Source organism: Ixodes scapularis, unplaced genomic scaffold (assembly GCF_016920785.2).
Source record: "Ixodes scapularis isolate PalLabHiFi unplaced genomic scaffold, ASM1692078v2 PGA_scaffold6__148_contigs__length_123643588, whole genome shotgun sequence".
In the NCBI taxonomy this organism is placed as follows: domain Eukaryota; kingdom Metazoa; phylum Arthropoda; class Arachnida; order Ixodida; family Ixodidae; genus Ixodes; species Ixodes scapularis.
This window is the reverse complement of record NW_024609881.1, coordinates 27,969,827-27,986,978: the sequence shown is the minus strand read 5'-3', so window position 1 is coordinate 27,986,978 and position 17,152 is coordinate 27,969,827. Positions and strand designations below refer to the sequence as shown.

General features: G+C 46.9%; 1 non-coding gene and 1 pseudogene across 1 annotated transcript; both read right to left on the bottom strand.

Moving 5' to 3' along the window:
- Positions 1-812: 812 nt before the first annotated feature.
- Positions 813-999, bottom strand: LOC120844382. The gene has a single exon (XR_005716385.2). It is a non-coding gene; the product is annotated as a U2 spliceosomal RNA (small nuclear RNA).
- A 7,388-nt stretch (positions 1,000-8,387) lies between these two features.
- Positions 8,388-9,861, bottom strand: LOC121838452 (annotated as a pseudogene).
- Between the last annotated feature and the right edge of the window lie 7,291 nt (positions 9,862-17,152).

Genomic DNA, 17,152 nt, shown 5'->3' with positions numbered 1-17,152 from the left:
GCGACCGGCTGGCGTGCTGAACGGAATATGCCCGCGCGACCCTTGTGAACCCTTCCCGTATTATACTTTGATCGCTGACCTCAATTTTAAATTAAGAGGTCAATTTTTTCCTCTTGTTATCTCCTTGTTTCCCGAGGCAACGGTGGCTCTCGCCGGTGAGAAAGCGGTGAATCTCCGACAGACGCAGGAAAGGTAAAGCAGCCATCGCTTTGACTAGACCCCGCAAAGCAGACGACGTTAACTGCGCCAACCCGCCCACGCCGTTAAAGAATGAGGGGTCTCACCCCATACCAAAGGAGGGAAAAAGTATTCGGGAGGAAACTTGCGGACACTAACACGCTCACCTCTCGGTTCTTAGCAAACAAACCTCGGCGCCTCGGGACACCTCGCCAGTGAGTCCTTTGCCTTCTCTCCTTGATGCGCGTCTGCTAGTTGTTAGACAAAAACAACGTACCGCTCGAGTTATTTCGTCTGCCCTCTCTGAAAGGCGAAGTCGAGCTTCAAAGTCGCAGGAAAGGTAAGACAGACGCAGACGATGTTGCGAGCAGACGACGTTGCAAAGGAGCAGACGACGCTGAGATAGGGGATCGCGATCAGCCAATCAAGGCTCGGTGTTCGGACGTCACCGCTACTTCCTTTCTCATGTGGAAAAGACGAAAATGAGCCCACTTGCGAGGCGTATGGGAATGATTACCGGAAGTCAGCTAGCGCCAGTTGAACCTCTAGCGTAAATTATAGTAACCCTAAGCGAGAGCGATGCGTGGCAGATGTGCCGTATGATCTGATTTTGGACTTTATTATTTTCCCCCAGAGGGGGGCGGGCCACTCCCGGAAGTAGTGCAATACCGGGTCGACCCTAGCGCCCTCGAAAGCAAGCTTCGTAGGGACGCCAATTGCAAAAATAAGTTTAATATCTTGGACCAATTAGGCCCGTATCAGATATTAAGCTGATAAGAACAGAAACTACAAATGATCTTAGCCAAAAGGCCGAGAAGCGATACTTCTGCTTGCAGCAGATTTTGCCCCACCTACAACCAGCTTCCCGCGATAGCGAAGTACCCCAACAACTTAATATCATATTTGTCGACTACTACGAACGAACTAATAACAATATTCTAAACAGCAATTTTACTATAACCAAGTTAGTTCTATCCATAAGTTACATCAATCACAAAAGGAACTCTTAAGCTATATTCTCGATATTTGTGTGCACCGAAACGTGCAGCTTCTTGTGCCCGTAAATTATCCCCCCCCCCCCACCCCCCACCCCCCCCCCCCCCAAAAAAAAAGGAATTTTTGTTTGTATTTTTTGCTGGAACAACCGGGAGGACAAGCGGGAACGGATCGTAAGCTGACAACATAGCTATTCGCACTCGGCGGACCAATCAACCCCATATTTTTTATCACCTGACCTCCAATCATACTGCGTGTGGGTACGGACAAGAGCGTGATCACGTGGCGATAGATAGAGACAGGATTGGTCCAACGAGCGCTTGGCTTCCACCGCACTCTCAGCTCAGGGGGTGAAGAGAGCAAAGCGCCTCTGTTCGCCCGTAAGCTGACAGTGCGGTGGAGGCTGCGTGCTTTGTGGACCTGCCATATTTCGCCACGTGATCACGCTCCCATTGGTACCCATGCTTTGCGTATGAGGACATGCAGCTTGTCCTCTTCTCCCTGGCGAGATTCAGATAGGGTGTGGTGTAGATGATGCGCGACACCACAACCAGTTTGATCGTGTCGTCTTCCCTGAGGTCGTGCCGCCGGCTGGCGACCCGGTGCATGATGCTTAGAATCTGGGTGACTTGGCTCTGGAGGAGTGTGAAGGTATGTGTCGCCTTTCCGTCCTCCTGGAGGTGGAGTCCCTGGATTCTGGCACGCGGCACCACGGGGATTTGGGAGCCGTCGTCCAGGAAGACTTGTATCTCGCCTCTGGGCTCCGACTTGCGACGGGACCTTGGGGTCTTGCAGACGATCAATTCCGATTTGGCTGCCGAGATGTGTATAGGTGACCCTGGCGTAGGTACCGTTAAACATGGTCAACTGCCGCCTGAAGCGCGTCCTGCTTCTCTCCGTCAGACCCGGACACGGTCCAGATTGTGGGATCGTCCGCGTACAGAGAGTGTTTAATGTGCGGGATGCGCTCCAGAATCGGGGGCAGCCCGCTCATTGCCATGTTGAACAAGGTTGGCGAGAGCACCGCCCCCTGCGGCGTGCCCCTATGGGGGGTGTTGATGAAGTTCTTGCAGAGGTCACCTGCAGCAATGGTGGCTGTCCTGTTCCGTAGAAAGTCCCGCAGGTAGTTGTACATTCTGGAACCGTAATTGTGACTGTCATGTTTCGGAGGATTAGCTGGTGGTCTACATTATTAAAAGCTCCCTTGACGTCCAGGGCGAGCACCGCTTGGGTCATCGTCCTAGAGATGGGACCGATAATGTCCTCTTTTAGCTGCAGCATGACGCTCTGGGTGGACAAGTGCTCCCTAAAACCAAACATGGTGTGCGAGAGAACACGCCCGTTCCTTCCATGTGCGGCTGCAGCCCTTTGAGGACGACCTGTTTCATCAACTTTCCCACGCAGGACGTGAGGGCGATTGGTCGCAGGTTGTCGAGGCAAAGATCCTTCCCAGGTTTGGGGATGAGAATAATTTCTTAGTGTTTCCACTCCCTGGGGAGCTCCCCGTTCTCCCATACCTGGTTGATATGTTTCAAGAGGGTCTGAACCGAGCCCGCGTCCAAGTTACGGAGCAGCGTATTTTGCACGCGGTCCTCGCTAGGTAGCGTATTATGGCCCAGGTCTTGGAGCGCGCTCCATACTTCTTCAAAGCTGAAGGGGAGGTCGAGTTCGGGGTTAATTGGCTCGCCTTCGTAGTCATGATACTCCTCGTCCGGGGCGAGCCGATATACCATAGTTTGAGCTGTTCGAGGAGGTCCTGGTTGGTGCCGGGGAAGTCGCGTACATAGGTGTAGACTTCGGGGCGGGGAAGTCGCGCACATAGGCGTAGACTTCGGGGGGGGGGCATCGGGGCTCGTATCCCCCCTGGTGAGCTCTGCCACCCCCCCCCCTCCCTCGGGCCCAAACCATGATCCTTACCGAGACGCTGTTTACGTTCCATGTAACAAGCTTCTAGAGGTTTTCCCGCTCATTTTAATCCAAGCGACGACCAATTTAATCCTTTGGTCACTCAATTTAATCCAAGCGCTATACAATTTAATCCAAGCGCCACACAATTTAATCCCAGGGTAAGTCAATTTAATCCGCAATATATATATGCACTTACTTTGTTCAGTGGTCGTGTTTTGCTTACACATTTGGTAACTTAGAATAATTGTTTATACAATTTGAATTTTTGGGGGAGCAATTGATAATTTGTTCACTAATGTGATTACTTTGAGTTACTAGTGCCACTATTGACGAGGCTTAATTGATATGTTGATTACTCTTTTTACAGTGCAGCTCTTAGGCACCCTAACCACGCGGTGCATGATGTGCGAATTCCCCCGCTAAATTTAGCGGAAACTTTCCCCGCTAAATCTAGCAGAAAATTTTCCCTGCTAAATCTAGCGGAACATTTTTACTGCTAAATCTAGCGGAACATTTCCCCCCCTAAATTTAGCGGAAAATTTTCTCCGCTAACTCTAGCGGAAAATATTCCTTGCTATATTTAACGGAAAATTTCCCCCGCTAAATTTAGCGGAAAATCTTCCCAGCTGGATTTAGCGGAAAATTTGTGCCGCTAAGTCTAGCGGAAAATTTTCTCCACTAAATCTAGCGGAAAATGTTCACCGCTATATTCAGCGGAAAATTTTCCCCGCTAAATCTATCGGAAAATTTTCCCAGCCAGATTTATCGGAAAATTTGCCCCGCAAAGTCTAGCGGAGAAGCTTCCCCGCTAAATCTAGCGGAAAATTTTTCCCGCTAAATTTAGCGGAAAATTTTTTCTGCTTGCTCTAGCGGAACATTTTCCCCGCTAAATTTAGTGGAAAAAGTTTCCCCGCTCTACTAGCGGAAAATATTCCCCGCTATATTTAGCGGAAAATTTCCCCCGCTAAATCTGGCGGGAACTTTTCCCAGCTAGATTTATCGGAAAATTTGCGCCGCCAAGTCTAGCGTAAAAGCTTCCCCGCTAAATCTAGCGGAAAAATTTTCCGTAAAATCTAGCGGAATGTTTTTCCTGCTAAATCTAGCAGAACATTTGTCCCGCTAAATTTAGCGGAAAATATTCTGCGCTAAATCTAGCGGAAAATCCTCCCAGCTAGATTTAGCGGATTATTTGCCCCGCTAAGCTTGGCGGAAATTTTCCACCGCTATATCTAGCGTAACATTTTCCCCGCTAAATTTAGCGGAAAATTTTCACGCTAGATTTAGCGGGAAAATTTCACGCTAGATTTAGCGGAAAAAAATTGTAGTGCCAAAGCGCGACACTTATTGTGGTGGCTCACGCAACGTCTGGAGCTAATAGGGTATTTTCGTAGATTGTTTCTGCTGCCCCGCAACGCTCTCCGCAACCATCTACGCTAGCCGGAACTCTACAGTCAAGGCCATCGGCGCGCCGGCGCAGTAGCGGCTTCTCCGTTGTGGAGGGCTTAGCGGAGGGTGAAACGCGGCCTACGAAAACTCCCTATAGGGAGTATTCACTGGCGGCCATATATGTGTGCACGAATGCTGAGCGCGTCCTGACGCCGAGCTTCCACAGTTCTTTTGCAACGTGCATTCGGCACCATCAAGAGTGCCGGTCTTAGCAGCCTATTAAAGTGAGCTCGTTCTGAGCATGCGCTCTAAACAGCACCCATAAATATGGCGCCCAGTGAATACTGCCTATTGACCTTTTTAGCGTGCGGCACGAGCAGCACCGACGGGACCGAGCTCCAGGCTCGAACAGAACAGCACGAGACTGGCAGCGTTCGACGGTGCATCAGGGTGGTCTCAGCGGAGCCCCCTTTTGATGATTTTTTAAAGTTTTATTGCGGTTATAAAGATCAGTTTGTTAATTTGCATCGACGGACGTCTTTCGTGAACCCCACAATTTTTCCGCTAAATTTAGCGGGGAAAATATTGCTCTAGATTTAGTGGGGAAAATTTTAAGCTATATTTCGTGGGGAAAATTTTCCGCTAAATTTAGCGGGGAAAATTTTCCGCTAGATTTAGCGTGGAAACTTTTCCGCTAAACTTAGCGGGGTAAACTTTTCCGGTAGATTTAGCGTGGAAAATTTTCCACTAGATTCAGCCGGGAAATTTTTTCGCCAAATTTAGCGAGGAAAAGTTTCCGCTAAATTTAATGGGGAAAACTTTCCGCTAGATTTAGCGGGAAAAAAGTTTCCGCTAAATTTAGCAGGGAAAATTTCCTGCTAGATTTAGCGGGGAAAATGTTCCACTAGACTTAGCGGAAAAAAATTTCCGCTAGATTTAGCAGGCAAAATATTCCGCTAAATTTAGCGGGGAAAATTTTCTGCTAGATTTGGCGGGGAAAATTTTCCGCTAAATATAAGGGGAAAGTTTCCGCTAGATTTAGCGCGAAAATTTTCCGCTAAATTTAGCGGGAAACTTTTCCGCTAAATTTAGCGGGAAAAAATTTCCGCTAGATTTAGCGGGGAAGCTTCTCCGCTAGACTTTGCGGGACAAATTTTCCGATAAATCTAGCTGGGAAAATTTTCCGATAGATTTAGCGGGCAAAATTTTCCGCTGAATATAGCGGTGAACATTTTCCGCTAGATTTAGCGGGAGAATTTTCCGCTAAATATAGGGGGAAATTTTTCCGCTAGATTTAGCGGGGAAATTTTCCGCTAAATTTAGCGGGGAAAATTTTCCGCTAAATTTAGCGGGAGAAAATTTCCGCTAGGTTAAGCGGGGAAGCTTCTCCGCTAGACTTTGCAGGGCAAATTTTCCGCTAAATCTAGCTGGGAAATTTTTTCGCTAGATTTAGCGGGGAAACTTTTCCGCTAGATTTAGCGGGAAAATTTTCCACTAGATTTAGCGAGGAAACTTTTCCGCTAGACTTTGCGGGCAAATTTTTCGCTAAATCTAGCTGGGAAAATTTTACGCTAGATTTAGGGAGGAAAAGTTTCCGCTAGATTTAGCGGGGAAAACTTTCCTCGAGATACAGCGGGAAAAAGGTTGCCACTAAATGTAGTGGAACATTTTTACACTAGATTTAGCGAGGAAAATTTTCCGCTAGACTTAGCGAGGAAAATTGTCCGCTAAATCTAGCTGGGAAATTTTTCCGCTAGATTTAGCGGGAAAATTTTTCCACTAGGCTTAGCGGGAAACATTTTCCACTTGATTTAGCGGGAAACTTTTTCGCTAGACTTTGCGGGGCAAATGTTTCGCTAAATCTAGCTGGGAAAATATTCCGCTAGATTTAGCGGGGAAACTTTTACGCTAGGTTTAGCGGGAAAAAACTTTCGCTAAATTTAGCGGGAAAAATTTTACACTAGATTTAGCGGGGAAAATGTCCCGCTAGACGTAGCGGGGAAAATATTCCACTAGACTCTGCGGGGCAATTTTTGCGCTAAATCTTGCCGGGAAAATTTTTCGCTAGATTTAGCGGGGAAAGTTTTCCGCTAGATTTAGCTGGGAAATTTTTCCGCTACATTTAGCGGGGGAATTCACCCATCGTTCACCGCGTGGTTACGGCGACGGCGACGCCGACGCCGCTTAAGCGGGAAGCAGGTGCCTAAGAGCTGCGCTCTAAAAAGAGTAACCAACATATCAATTAAGCCTCGTCAATAGTGGGACTAGTAAATCAAAGTAATCACATTAGTGATCAAATTCTCAATTGCCCCCTCAAATTTCAAATTGTATAAACAATTGTTCTAAGTTACCAAATGTGTAAGCAAAACACGACCACTGAACACAATAAGTGCATATATATATTGTGGATTAAATTGACTGACCCCGGGATTAAATTGTGTGGCGCTTGGATTAAATTGTATGGCGCTTGGATTAAATTGAGTGACCCCGGGATTAAATTGGTCGTCGCTTGGATTAAAATGAGCGGGAAAACCTGTAGTAGTGGCATGTAAACAAAATAATGCCCACTTTGCCTTTATTGACAAAATACATGGGAAATAGAATCCCAGCATGCTTTCGCTAGCTTCAATGTCCAGTTCTGGCAAAAAGGTAACGCTCAGCACCTCCCCCCCCCCCCCCCCCCCCCCAAACTGGGTAAATGGAAAGTCTATACGCCGGCTGGCCGCGCACAATTTTCAGGAAGCTCTGGATGTTTTTGTATTTGGTTTTGCTAGGGTCCAGGAAGTGTCGCAAGAGCTGCCACGCGTCCTTGGTCCCCAATTTTCCCTGGAGGTCGATGCACTACTTGTTCCAGTTGGAAAGCGCCAGTTGAGTTGCGTACTCGAGCGCTTCCGCCGTGATTGCCGCGATCCGTTTCTTCAGCTTGCGGTTTAGCTTCTGGCACTTCCAGCGCTTGATTAGACCGTGTCGCGCCTCCCACAAGTGGAGCAGGTGCCTGTCCACCTCGGGGGTCTCTGTTGTCAGGTTGATAGTTTCAGTATAGGTGTTCTTGTCGCACACCAGGCACTCGGTCCAGCTGGCAAGGGAAGCATCCTCGTGCTCTCGCTCGCTGTGTGTGGCCGTGCGTGCTGCGCGAAACCTGTCCCAGTCTGCTAGGGCTTGCTTCCGGAGGAACTTTTTTCCTGGCGAGACGGCGATGTCCACTTGGGCTATGGCGTGGTCGCTTCCCAGGTCCACCTCGAGGTTTGACCATTCCGACCACCGTCCGCTCCGGGTCGGTCAGGATGGAGAGGCGTTGTTGGCAGATGGAGTGGTAAAGTCGGGTGCCCTTGGCCAGGGAGCTAGTGTACCCCCAGGCCGTGTGCGGCGCGCTAAAGTCGCCTACTATGAGGAGTTGGTTCTGTGCAAGTTTTGGCGCGCGCGCAAACAGTTTGCAAAAATCCTCGTACCTGTTGCGTGGCGGACTGTATACGTTGAGAATAAAAAACGAGGGCCAGTGGCGCTTTTCGGGAATGATTTCTACAAGCACGTGGTCTATGCTCTCGTCGTTGAGCTCGTGCATGCGTGCATTTATGCGGTTTGCTGCTAGGACTGCCATGCGCTGGCATATCCGAGGGACCAGCGCCTTGTAGCCCGAGAGTGAGGGTGTCTCGGTTCTTGTTTCCTGGAGTGCTATTATGTCGGGAGGTTTGTCGAGTCCGGCAATGTACTGTGCTAGGGCCCCACGTTTGTTGCGGTACCCCCGGCAGTTCCACTGCCAGACTCTAGTTACGGTCGCCCGGCGTTGCTCTGCCATAGGCGGGCTCTGCCATTTCTACTGAGGGTGTCTGCCCGACTGGGCGTGCCGGGTATGGTAGCTCTTGCGGACACCACCGAGGTAGTTCTGGTGGTAAAACCCTTAGTTTGAGTAGAAGATGACCCTAGCATCCCTCAAGGAGAGGGAGCACTGCTTGGATTATGGTAGTAAGTGTCTTTGTAAAGGTTGATTCGGTGCTTTTAAGTAGGCTGAGAGCGATCCTGACTGCGGCCTTGACAAAAGATATCCATTCAGGTGAACTGTCTCCAAAGGAAGTTGTTGGTTGCGCATTTGTGTCCTTCGAATGGCAGGGTTGCGGCCGAGCGGTGGGTGCAGAAAAGGTCTGGAATGCCTGAAGTGTTGATGCAGCCGGCATATTGCTTTTTTGTTTGTCGTGTGGACTTGAAACCTGGAAATCTTTTTGAGTTGCGTGACTTTTCGGTTTTGTTTCTTTGACGACTGTCGTGTATAGCGATGAAATAGTCCCATCATTTCAAGTTTTTTCCATGCCTTTCTCTCCTGAATTCTTGAGTTCAGTAACCGTCGGTTCTTTCGCGGCATTGCTGCCAGCTCGAGTAGATTCCATCTACGGGAAGTGCATGCTTATTGTACTCCAAGGCTGATTTGGCGACATGAAAGTCCACCGAGTTGGATTTTGAGTACACCTGGATCTATAGTTTGTTTCGCTTCGAGCAGAAGCGTGCTGTAGCTTCGTGTTCTTGGCTGCAGTTGACACATTTCGCAGGCATTGATTGACATGTGATATCCGTTGATTCATGTGGTTTTCCACAAATAATGTTCACACTCTTTGGAGCGTTTGCAGGCCACTCGCTTATGTCCGAATCCAAAGCAGTTAAGGCACTGGATGGGCCTTTCTTGAAAAGGATGGACGGGATGGCGCAGATGACCCAGAAGAACATGGGTTGGCAGAATCTTGCCCCGGAAGGTACTTTGACTGTGCTAGACTTCCCTAGGCTTCGGACGGCACCAACCTTATTATTGGACCTGAGATGCGAGGTGATCTCTTCATTAGAAAGCTCTTTGTCGACGTCCTGAATCATTCCGTTCACCGTTGTTCCAGCCAGTGGAGAGTGTGACCTCACCGGAATTCCACAGAGAGCCTTCAAGTTGAGCAATGTTTTTGTAGCTTCACCATTTCTGGCGTCAACTGCGATGATTTTCAATCTGCTGTTAAAACGAACCCCGTGAATGCCCCCTGGACAGCAGTTTTCTAGAGCTCTTGAGAGCTTCACGCTACTGAGGGATGTTATTAACGTCTCAGTATCCGCAGGGACGAGCACTACAGTGAGCCCTTCTTCGATGGCTTTTGATTGGATTATTGTCTCCGAGCTGGAGTTGGAGTTGTTTCGCCGAGTTCTCTTTCGCGATCTAACTTCTTGATACGGACCTCCGGTATCGTCGTCTTGTTCCATACAGTTGATGTCTGTAGTCGACGATGCAATGGAACGATCGGAACAAATAGAGCGCCCATCATCTGGTTGCGACGTTAAGGATGCTTCGTTCCTTTGGCGTTGCTCAGGAGTTATGATCAGTGCTGTATTAGCAGCGTCAGGGACGCCCGCTTGGGCCGCTTCCATGTTCGTCCACATGGAACGACAGCGGCGGCAAAGGCCGCAGTTTTCTCTAAAAGAGAACTTGGCGGTCTGCTTGATTGCTTTGTCAGGCACACTGAGTTTAGAAATACTGCCCGTTAATATTTAACCGAGATTTTTGCAATAGAAGCAGTGATTTGTGTTAATAATAATAATATTAGAATTCAGATATTTTAATACGCAATTTTTAAGCTCTAATATAATTTGTTGCTTATGATCTAATCTCAAACGCGCGAACAAGTATGACAATCAAAAGAGTGCTAATTATATTCACCGGTGCCAAACACAGTATTTTTCATTGCCAATTTATAAAATAAAAACAGTCTAAAATCAATCGAAACATTCTCGCTTATGTGAGAAATTCATGTAAAATTACATTAAATGTGGGTAAAGCATATTTTGCTATCAAAATCGCGACTTTTGACAATCGGCAAGAGTTACAGAGTCGCCGACAAATCCTTCCAATCCAAATGCCCCAAAATTAAAATTAAAAATTTTTTGTTTTTTAATTACGTATTAATTTTTTCATAACATTTATTTACTTTAATTTCTACGCTCCTTCGTTTTGCCGATCTCCGCCTTTCCAGTTCGAAGGAACGCCTACCCTGCTTGCACGTCTGCTCACTGCAGCACGTTGCATTTGCGGTGGAAGCCGGTGAAACAGTTGCGAGTGTTTTTGTTAGCGCCTATGCGGAGCCCAAAATTGCGGTACTGGATTGGCGCATGGCGATGAGGCGCACGCACAACGTGGGACACGCAACTCTAGGCGCAAACGCACAGCTTTTGCGTTTGCTTCTCTACGCAATGCTAAAACTCTTCAGTAGGGTACAATCCCATACCGGCTGTAACACTACGTTGGGACAGTAAAGAGTGTTGTTTCCGTTCGGAAATGACATTTCGCGATCCATGATCGCGAGCAGTTCCGCCATGCCCGCTGAGCAGGAGAATCGGGGACCTTCACTAGAGCGCTTCCCGTTTCCGCCGCGGGAGGGCGAGCAGCGAGCTGGAGACGCGATATCTCTCGACCTGTGGTTCTGAACCATTGATGTTTCCCAAACCCCCTGTGGATCAGCGGAGATGATGAAGGACCCCATTTGTGTTGAGGGGAAGCGAAGGGTATAGGTTATAGGCTAGCCCCTTCCCCTGGCAAATGCTGAGCACTCCGCGCTAGCGGTCATCGAGCGGACGGCCTCCGTGAGCGATCGGTCACGTGATCCATCCCAGTGGCACGCGCTGCGGAGCAAATCGAGCGTAACGCTCCCAGCGCCACCGCTTCCAGAGCGTCTGCTCTCGTTTTTGAACAGTTGCGTTTCCCATTGCTATCTTGCCGAAAGCATGAAGGTCTGATCGGAACTTTATGCTTTGACAAAAAAAAAATTGTTTGTTCACTACTTGATTAACGGTGACCCCGATGTTAAGACACAATTTATTTTTCCTTACAGTTATATATGCCCGATGAAGACAACTAGAAGTACTTGTACGAGCCGTAAGATGCTATTAAGCAATACCAAACACGTATGCCATAAAGCAATCGTCATCTCCGAAGGCGACTTCCATCTGCGGAGTATTTGGCCGTGTTGTCTTCTAATTATTCCAATTACATTACAGAAACAACAAAGCGAACAAACGACATACCTAGCTCTTCATCCGAATAGGCGCGCACAACGCCTTCGACGCAGCGCGTTATCTTAGGCCTCTTCGCTGGCCATCCAAACAACTCGGCAAAAGTCGTCACCACGGGTCGTCACTCGAGCTGGAGCTAAGCAGGTATCTTCGACGCTGTCACTGCGTTTTATTATACCTCCTGAAATTAACTGCAACGATGTCATCGCCGCAGTATGCTCGGGCGAGTCGGTAATGACGAGGGGAACGAAAGCAATCGAAACAAAAAAGCCGCGAAACTCCTTCACTCCCCCGCGGGAATGTCGATAACGAAACTGATACGTTGCGAGAGACGACTACAGATCGTACTCCTCCGAAAAAGGCTGCGCGAAGAACTACTCCGGATCGCTCGACGCGCTCCGCCACTTTTCCACGGAGCGGTTGGAGCCGCTCGGCGAGCGCCCCACTGGCTCCAGATCTACAAGCGGCACACAGAGAGATTGCTCTCATTTCGCGAGGGAAACAAGAATCCGCTCGGCGAGCGCGCGCCTAGCGCTCGCTATTTGCCAGTGGAAGGGGCTATTATGATGATGTTTTATTAAGTAATATAACTAAGGGCTAATGTGAGGTAGACTACTCTCATTGGCATACACAAGAGAAAACTCACCCGAAATTTGAAACATTTCTTCTCAAACTAAAAAAAAAAAAAAAATGCTTTTTGGCCGGGTTTGCTGTGTAATGCGGCAGGGATTCGCAGACCCCCAGAACCCAGGTATCCAAGGGTGCAAAGGCGCAGAAACGCAGCAATTCGGCATGCCAAGGATGCCTTGATTACGCCGCGAAGCCGGCGAAGGCTTGCTTTCGACAAGTTGTGCCTTTTCCTGTCGCACTGCGGTTTCGTAAGTATTTCTACGTGTTCTCAACGGCAAGGCTCACCGCTTACACAATTTTTTAAAATACTTCTTCGGCGAATGACGACGAACGAGTAGAAACCGTATCTTCAGCACGCTGCTGCCAGCGTCTGCCATGGCCTCTGCAACGCTAGCGTAAACACGATTTCGCCACATGCAAGATGGCCGTCCGGTGCTGCCGGTGCTGCACTCGCGGAGAGTGCGCATAAGAATCCAACACAATCCGCACTTGGCGGATAAGAATCCAAAGTTTTTGCACTCGGAGTGCGGACAGTGCGGATTATAATCCACCACTATCCGCACTTGGAGAACTGTGGAGCTAAAGCGCCAAAGCCAAAGGGTGTCACTTTAGAAGGCTTCTTCTCAACTTTCTACCAACAGGTACTGTTCTCAGCACATTTTTAGTTAACTGAAAATTGAATCGTTAGGTGATAGTTTCAAATTAAACGTAGAAACCCTTACTGGTCGCTGGCCTGAAGCGGACGCTGAAGCGGGCGCTGAGGCGGGCTTCCAAAGAGCCTCTTGTAATAGTAACGTTTTGTCGTATCCGCGTAGTGAGAAGAGGTGAGAAGACACTGCAGCCCGAATACTCGGTGGTGTATTTTCCAGGACGCCAAAGTCTGGCTTGCGCCATCAGCCGCTCGCAGTTCTACGAGTTCGCGCGCTCAAAGATCACAGAGATTTGTCTTTTTTTTTTTTTTATGGTATATTCACTTGTTACTTTCGAGCACTCTAATCATCCGAGTCGTAGCTACCAGATCCCGGAGCGCCTCCGCATCGGAGCGAAAGAATCGGCGCGCCCAGCCGAACGCTCTTCAACTTTTCAGAGCGGCAAGCCGAGTGGATAGAGGGTGGCGTGCGCCACTAGGATGGATGGATGGATGAATACGGCTGAGCCCTTTGGATCGGGCGGTAGCTTACGCCACCTAGCCATTTTGTTTTACCATTTAAGCTTAGAATATTTAAATGTGAAATCTATATTCACTCCGCAGTGCAAAGAAAGTGAGGCTATGAAACCCCCTTGCCATCAGTGAATAAGAAAATACCTAGTTTTCTCTCGATTTCTGCCACCATTCACTTAATCTTTGCTTGGTAATCTGTACAGTCTTGAAATCCACTCTCCCTTCGCTGTCTCTAAAACCCAATGACTTTATTAAATCTAGGTTGTCTTCGGTGGGCATAGGGTGAAGCCCTTTACAGTAGAGTATCAAGTGCTCAGCCGTCTCGTCCTCCTCTCCACAAGCAGTGCACTCTGTATCCATTTCCTGGTACTTCACTCTGTATGTTCTGGTTCGCAGAACACCCGTCCTCGCCTCAAACAGCAATGAGCTTCCCCTAGAATTGTCATAAAGGCTTTCTTTGGCAATAACTGTTTTGTTTTTTCTATAGCTTTCCAGAGCCGTCTTTGTCTGCATTCCCTCTAGCCACCGATCTCTTTCTGTGGCCTTAACTTTCTTCTTAACTAAGACTTGCTCTTCCGTATCTTCGCTATAGCCCAAAAACTTTCCTTTTAATTTCCTAGTGCGCTGTCTCCACTTTGTGTCTACACTCCTCATGTATAAATAGCTGAAAACCTTTCGTGCCCATTGCTCCCCATCCATTTGCCTCAACCTATCCTCAAATTCTATCTTGCTCACCGCTTCCCTGCTCTCAAATGACGCCCATCCCATGTCTCCTTGTACTCCCTGGTTTGGCGTTTTGCAATGTGCCCCCAAAGCCAGTCTACCTACTCCGCGCTGTTTTATTTCTAGTCTCGCATGCACTTCGGATTTCATGGATAGCACCGCGTTTCCAAAAGTCAAGCCAGGCACCATGACCCCTTTCCAAATCTCTCTCACCACCTCATACCTGTTGTAATTCCAAAGTGCTATATTCTTCATTACAGCTACATTTCTGTTGCCCTTACCTATTATATACTTTTCATGCTCTCTGAGATATTCTGCACCATCACATATCCATACTCCTAGATACTTGTATTTACTAGCTCTCCCAACTGTAATATTCTGTATCTTCAGCCTCTCAACTTCATCCTCGTTAAAAATCATGACTGCTGATTTTTCGCTATTGAATTCTAAACCTAATTCCTCTCCTTCCCTACCAAGATGCTCATTAATTCCTGCAACTCTGTCCTGTTGTTAGCCATTAGTACGATATCATCCGCATACATCAATCCCGGTAAGGATTGCTGAATTTTTTGGCCTAGCTTACTGTAAGAAAGATTGAATCCAAGCCCACTCTTCTCTAGTCTATCCTCCAATCCTCTGAGATACAACATAAACAGCAAAGGTGATAACGGGCACCCCTGCCTAAGGCCTCGTCTTATCTCTATTTTCCCTGTCGCCTTTCCTTCCCATGTTATAATCACCTTGTTATCTTTGTAAATGTTCCTTAATAGTGCTGTTAGTCCTTCATCTAGGTTTAAGCTCTCCATTATGTCCCACAGGTTCCTTTGGTCCACATTGTCATAGGCACCCTTGATATCCAGAAATGCCCGCCAGAGCTGTCTGTTTTCTTTTTGCGCTATTTCTATGCACTGTGTAAGAGAAAATAAATTGTCATCCAACCTTCTTCGTTTCCGAAACCCGTTCTGTAACTCGACCAGTATGCCCTCGCAATCTACCCATTCCTCCAGTCTGTTCTTTATAATCTGCATTACCAACCTGTAAATAACCGGTGTCACGGTTATGGGACAATAATTCCTAATATCAGACTTATCTCCCTTTCCCTTATATATCATACTCATCCTACTAAGCCTCCATTCATCTGGAATATTTCCTTTTGTTATCATGTTACTCACTACCTCCCTTAGTTTTTCCTTAGATTTAGGACCCAAATTCTTCACCAGCTTGATAGGGATACCATCTGTGCCTGTCGACGTGCCACTAGGGACTCTTTGTTCCACCTTTTCCCATTCTCTTTGTCCAAAATCCGCGATGTCACAAACTGGACTGCTACTTCCTTCGATTCTCCTATCTTCCACATGTACCCGTTCCCTAAATTTCTCCTCCATCACTGCTCCTATATATTGTATCGCATCGTCTCCCTCTAATTGATCTCCCTGAAGCGAGAGTATGAACCTCTGTCTAGCTTGCGTCGTTTCACCGAGTGAGTTCAAGTGCTTTCAAAACTTCTTGGCAGCATTTCTATCTTTCTTACTTACATTACTCATCCATTCCTCGCCCTTTCTCTGAATTTTCGCATTGATCAAACTGGATGCCTCTCGGCGACATGTTATAAAATTATCCCATTTTCTTTTTATTTCCGTTTCGGACTTCCCACTGCGCTTGGAATATCTGTGTTCTCTAGAGGCTTCCTGAGGTTTTTGTATCGCTTGCTTCACTTCTTTGTCCCACCAGCTTTTTGGTCTATGTCCTTGCTTCCCCTTTCGTTTAATCTGAACTTTGTCTAGCTCTAGAGCAAAAAGCCTAGTTAGGCTCTCATAGGTCCAATTTCTATACCATTGCCCTGAAACTGCTGCCTCTATTCTTTCCACAACAATTTCCAGCTCTTTGTCGCTGCAGAAAGTTTGCTTTGAATTATGTTGTCTAGTTTCAGCATTTACTTCTCTGGCAAAATTCAGCTTAATACGTTTGTGATCACTACCAAGACTTTTAGAACCTTCTTCATCTATTTTCATTACTTGTAACTTAGCATATATCTTGTGTGACATGAGTACGTAATCTATAGTTGAATGCAGATTGCCAGTTTCCCAAGCTATGTGCCCGTCACACTTCTGACTGGTATTACATAAAACTAACTCATGCTTTTCCACCAGCTCTAGTAATATGCTTCCAGTTGAGTCCGTATACCCATCCAGACCCTCAATATGGGCATTCATGTCTCCCATAATAATTATTTCTGAGCCTTCCCCTAGTTCACTAATGTCTCTTGATATGCAATCAATAATTTTTCTGTTTTCCTCTTTAGCACCTGTCCCTGTCCATAAGTAAACAACTCCAAGAACTGTTGATTCCCCAGCGACTTTACCTTTCAGCCACAAATGTTCAGCGCACTCCTTTCTGATCCTTTGAAAGTTCATATTCTTCTTAATAAATGCTCCAATTCCACCTCCCTTCCTCGTTCCCTCCATTCTGTTGCATTCTTCCCACACATAGTCAGGGTTGCAAGGTGGCTGCTCCATGTCTCTGAGGTGTGTTTCCACAAATCAGATAAGATCGACCAAAGGATGGCTAGTCGACATTTTCAAATCAACTGATGTTTTTATATGTTATTGTCTAGTGTCTGGTATGAACGAATCCAAACTTAGTTTTGACTAGAAAAAATACTTGGGGATAGGAAAAATCGTAAGGCATGAGGTGGTGGACAGTTGCATTAACGCGCACTGATGGAGGGGCCCCGTTTGAGAGTGAATAACTAAAGCGATAACATTAGGAGAACTCTAATACGTTTTAGGCGCAAACTATGGGTATAGCTTGCTTGTAATATAAAGTAATCATATTTATTTAAAATTTATTTATGTTTCTAAAAATTGACAAACATGCCTGCTCGAACGACAAATGGCAAACTTTGGAGGTCTGTATCTCATGAAATAATTTAATCATTATGATATAATTTGCAGATAATATTCTACTAATATATAGCTAATATTTAAAAAATAACTAAGGTATCTGTGTGATACAATAGTCAGGATATATTTAGTCAAACATGGAAAAAAATCAAACAAAGAAAATTCCGATGCGAATAAAAAAAAAGCACCACCCTCGATTTTTTTTAAATTTAGGTAACCTGTTATACTCTATTTC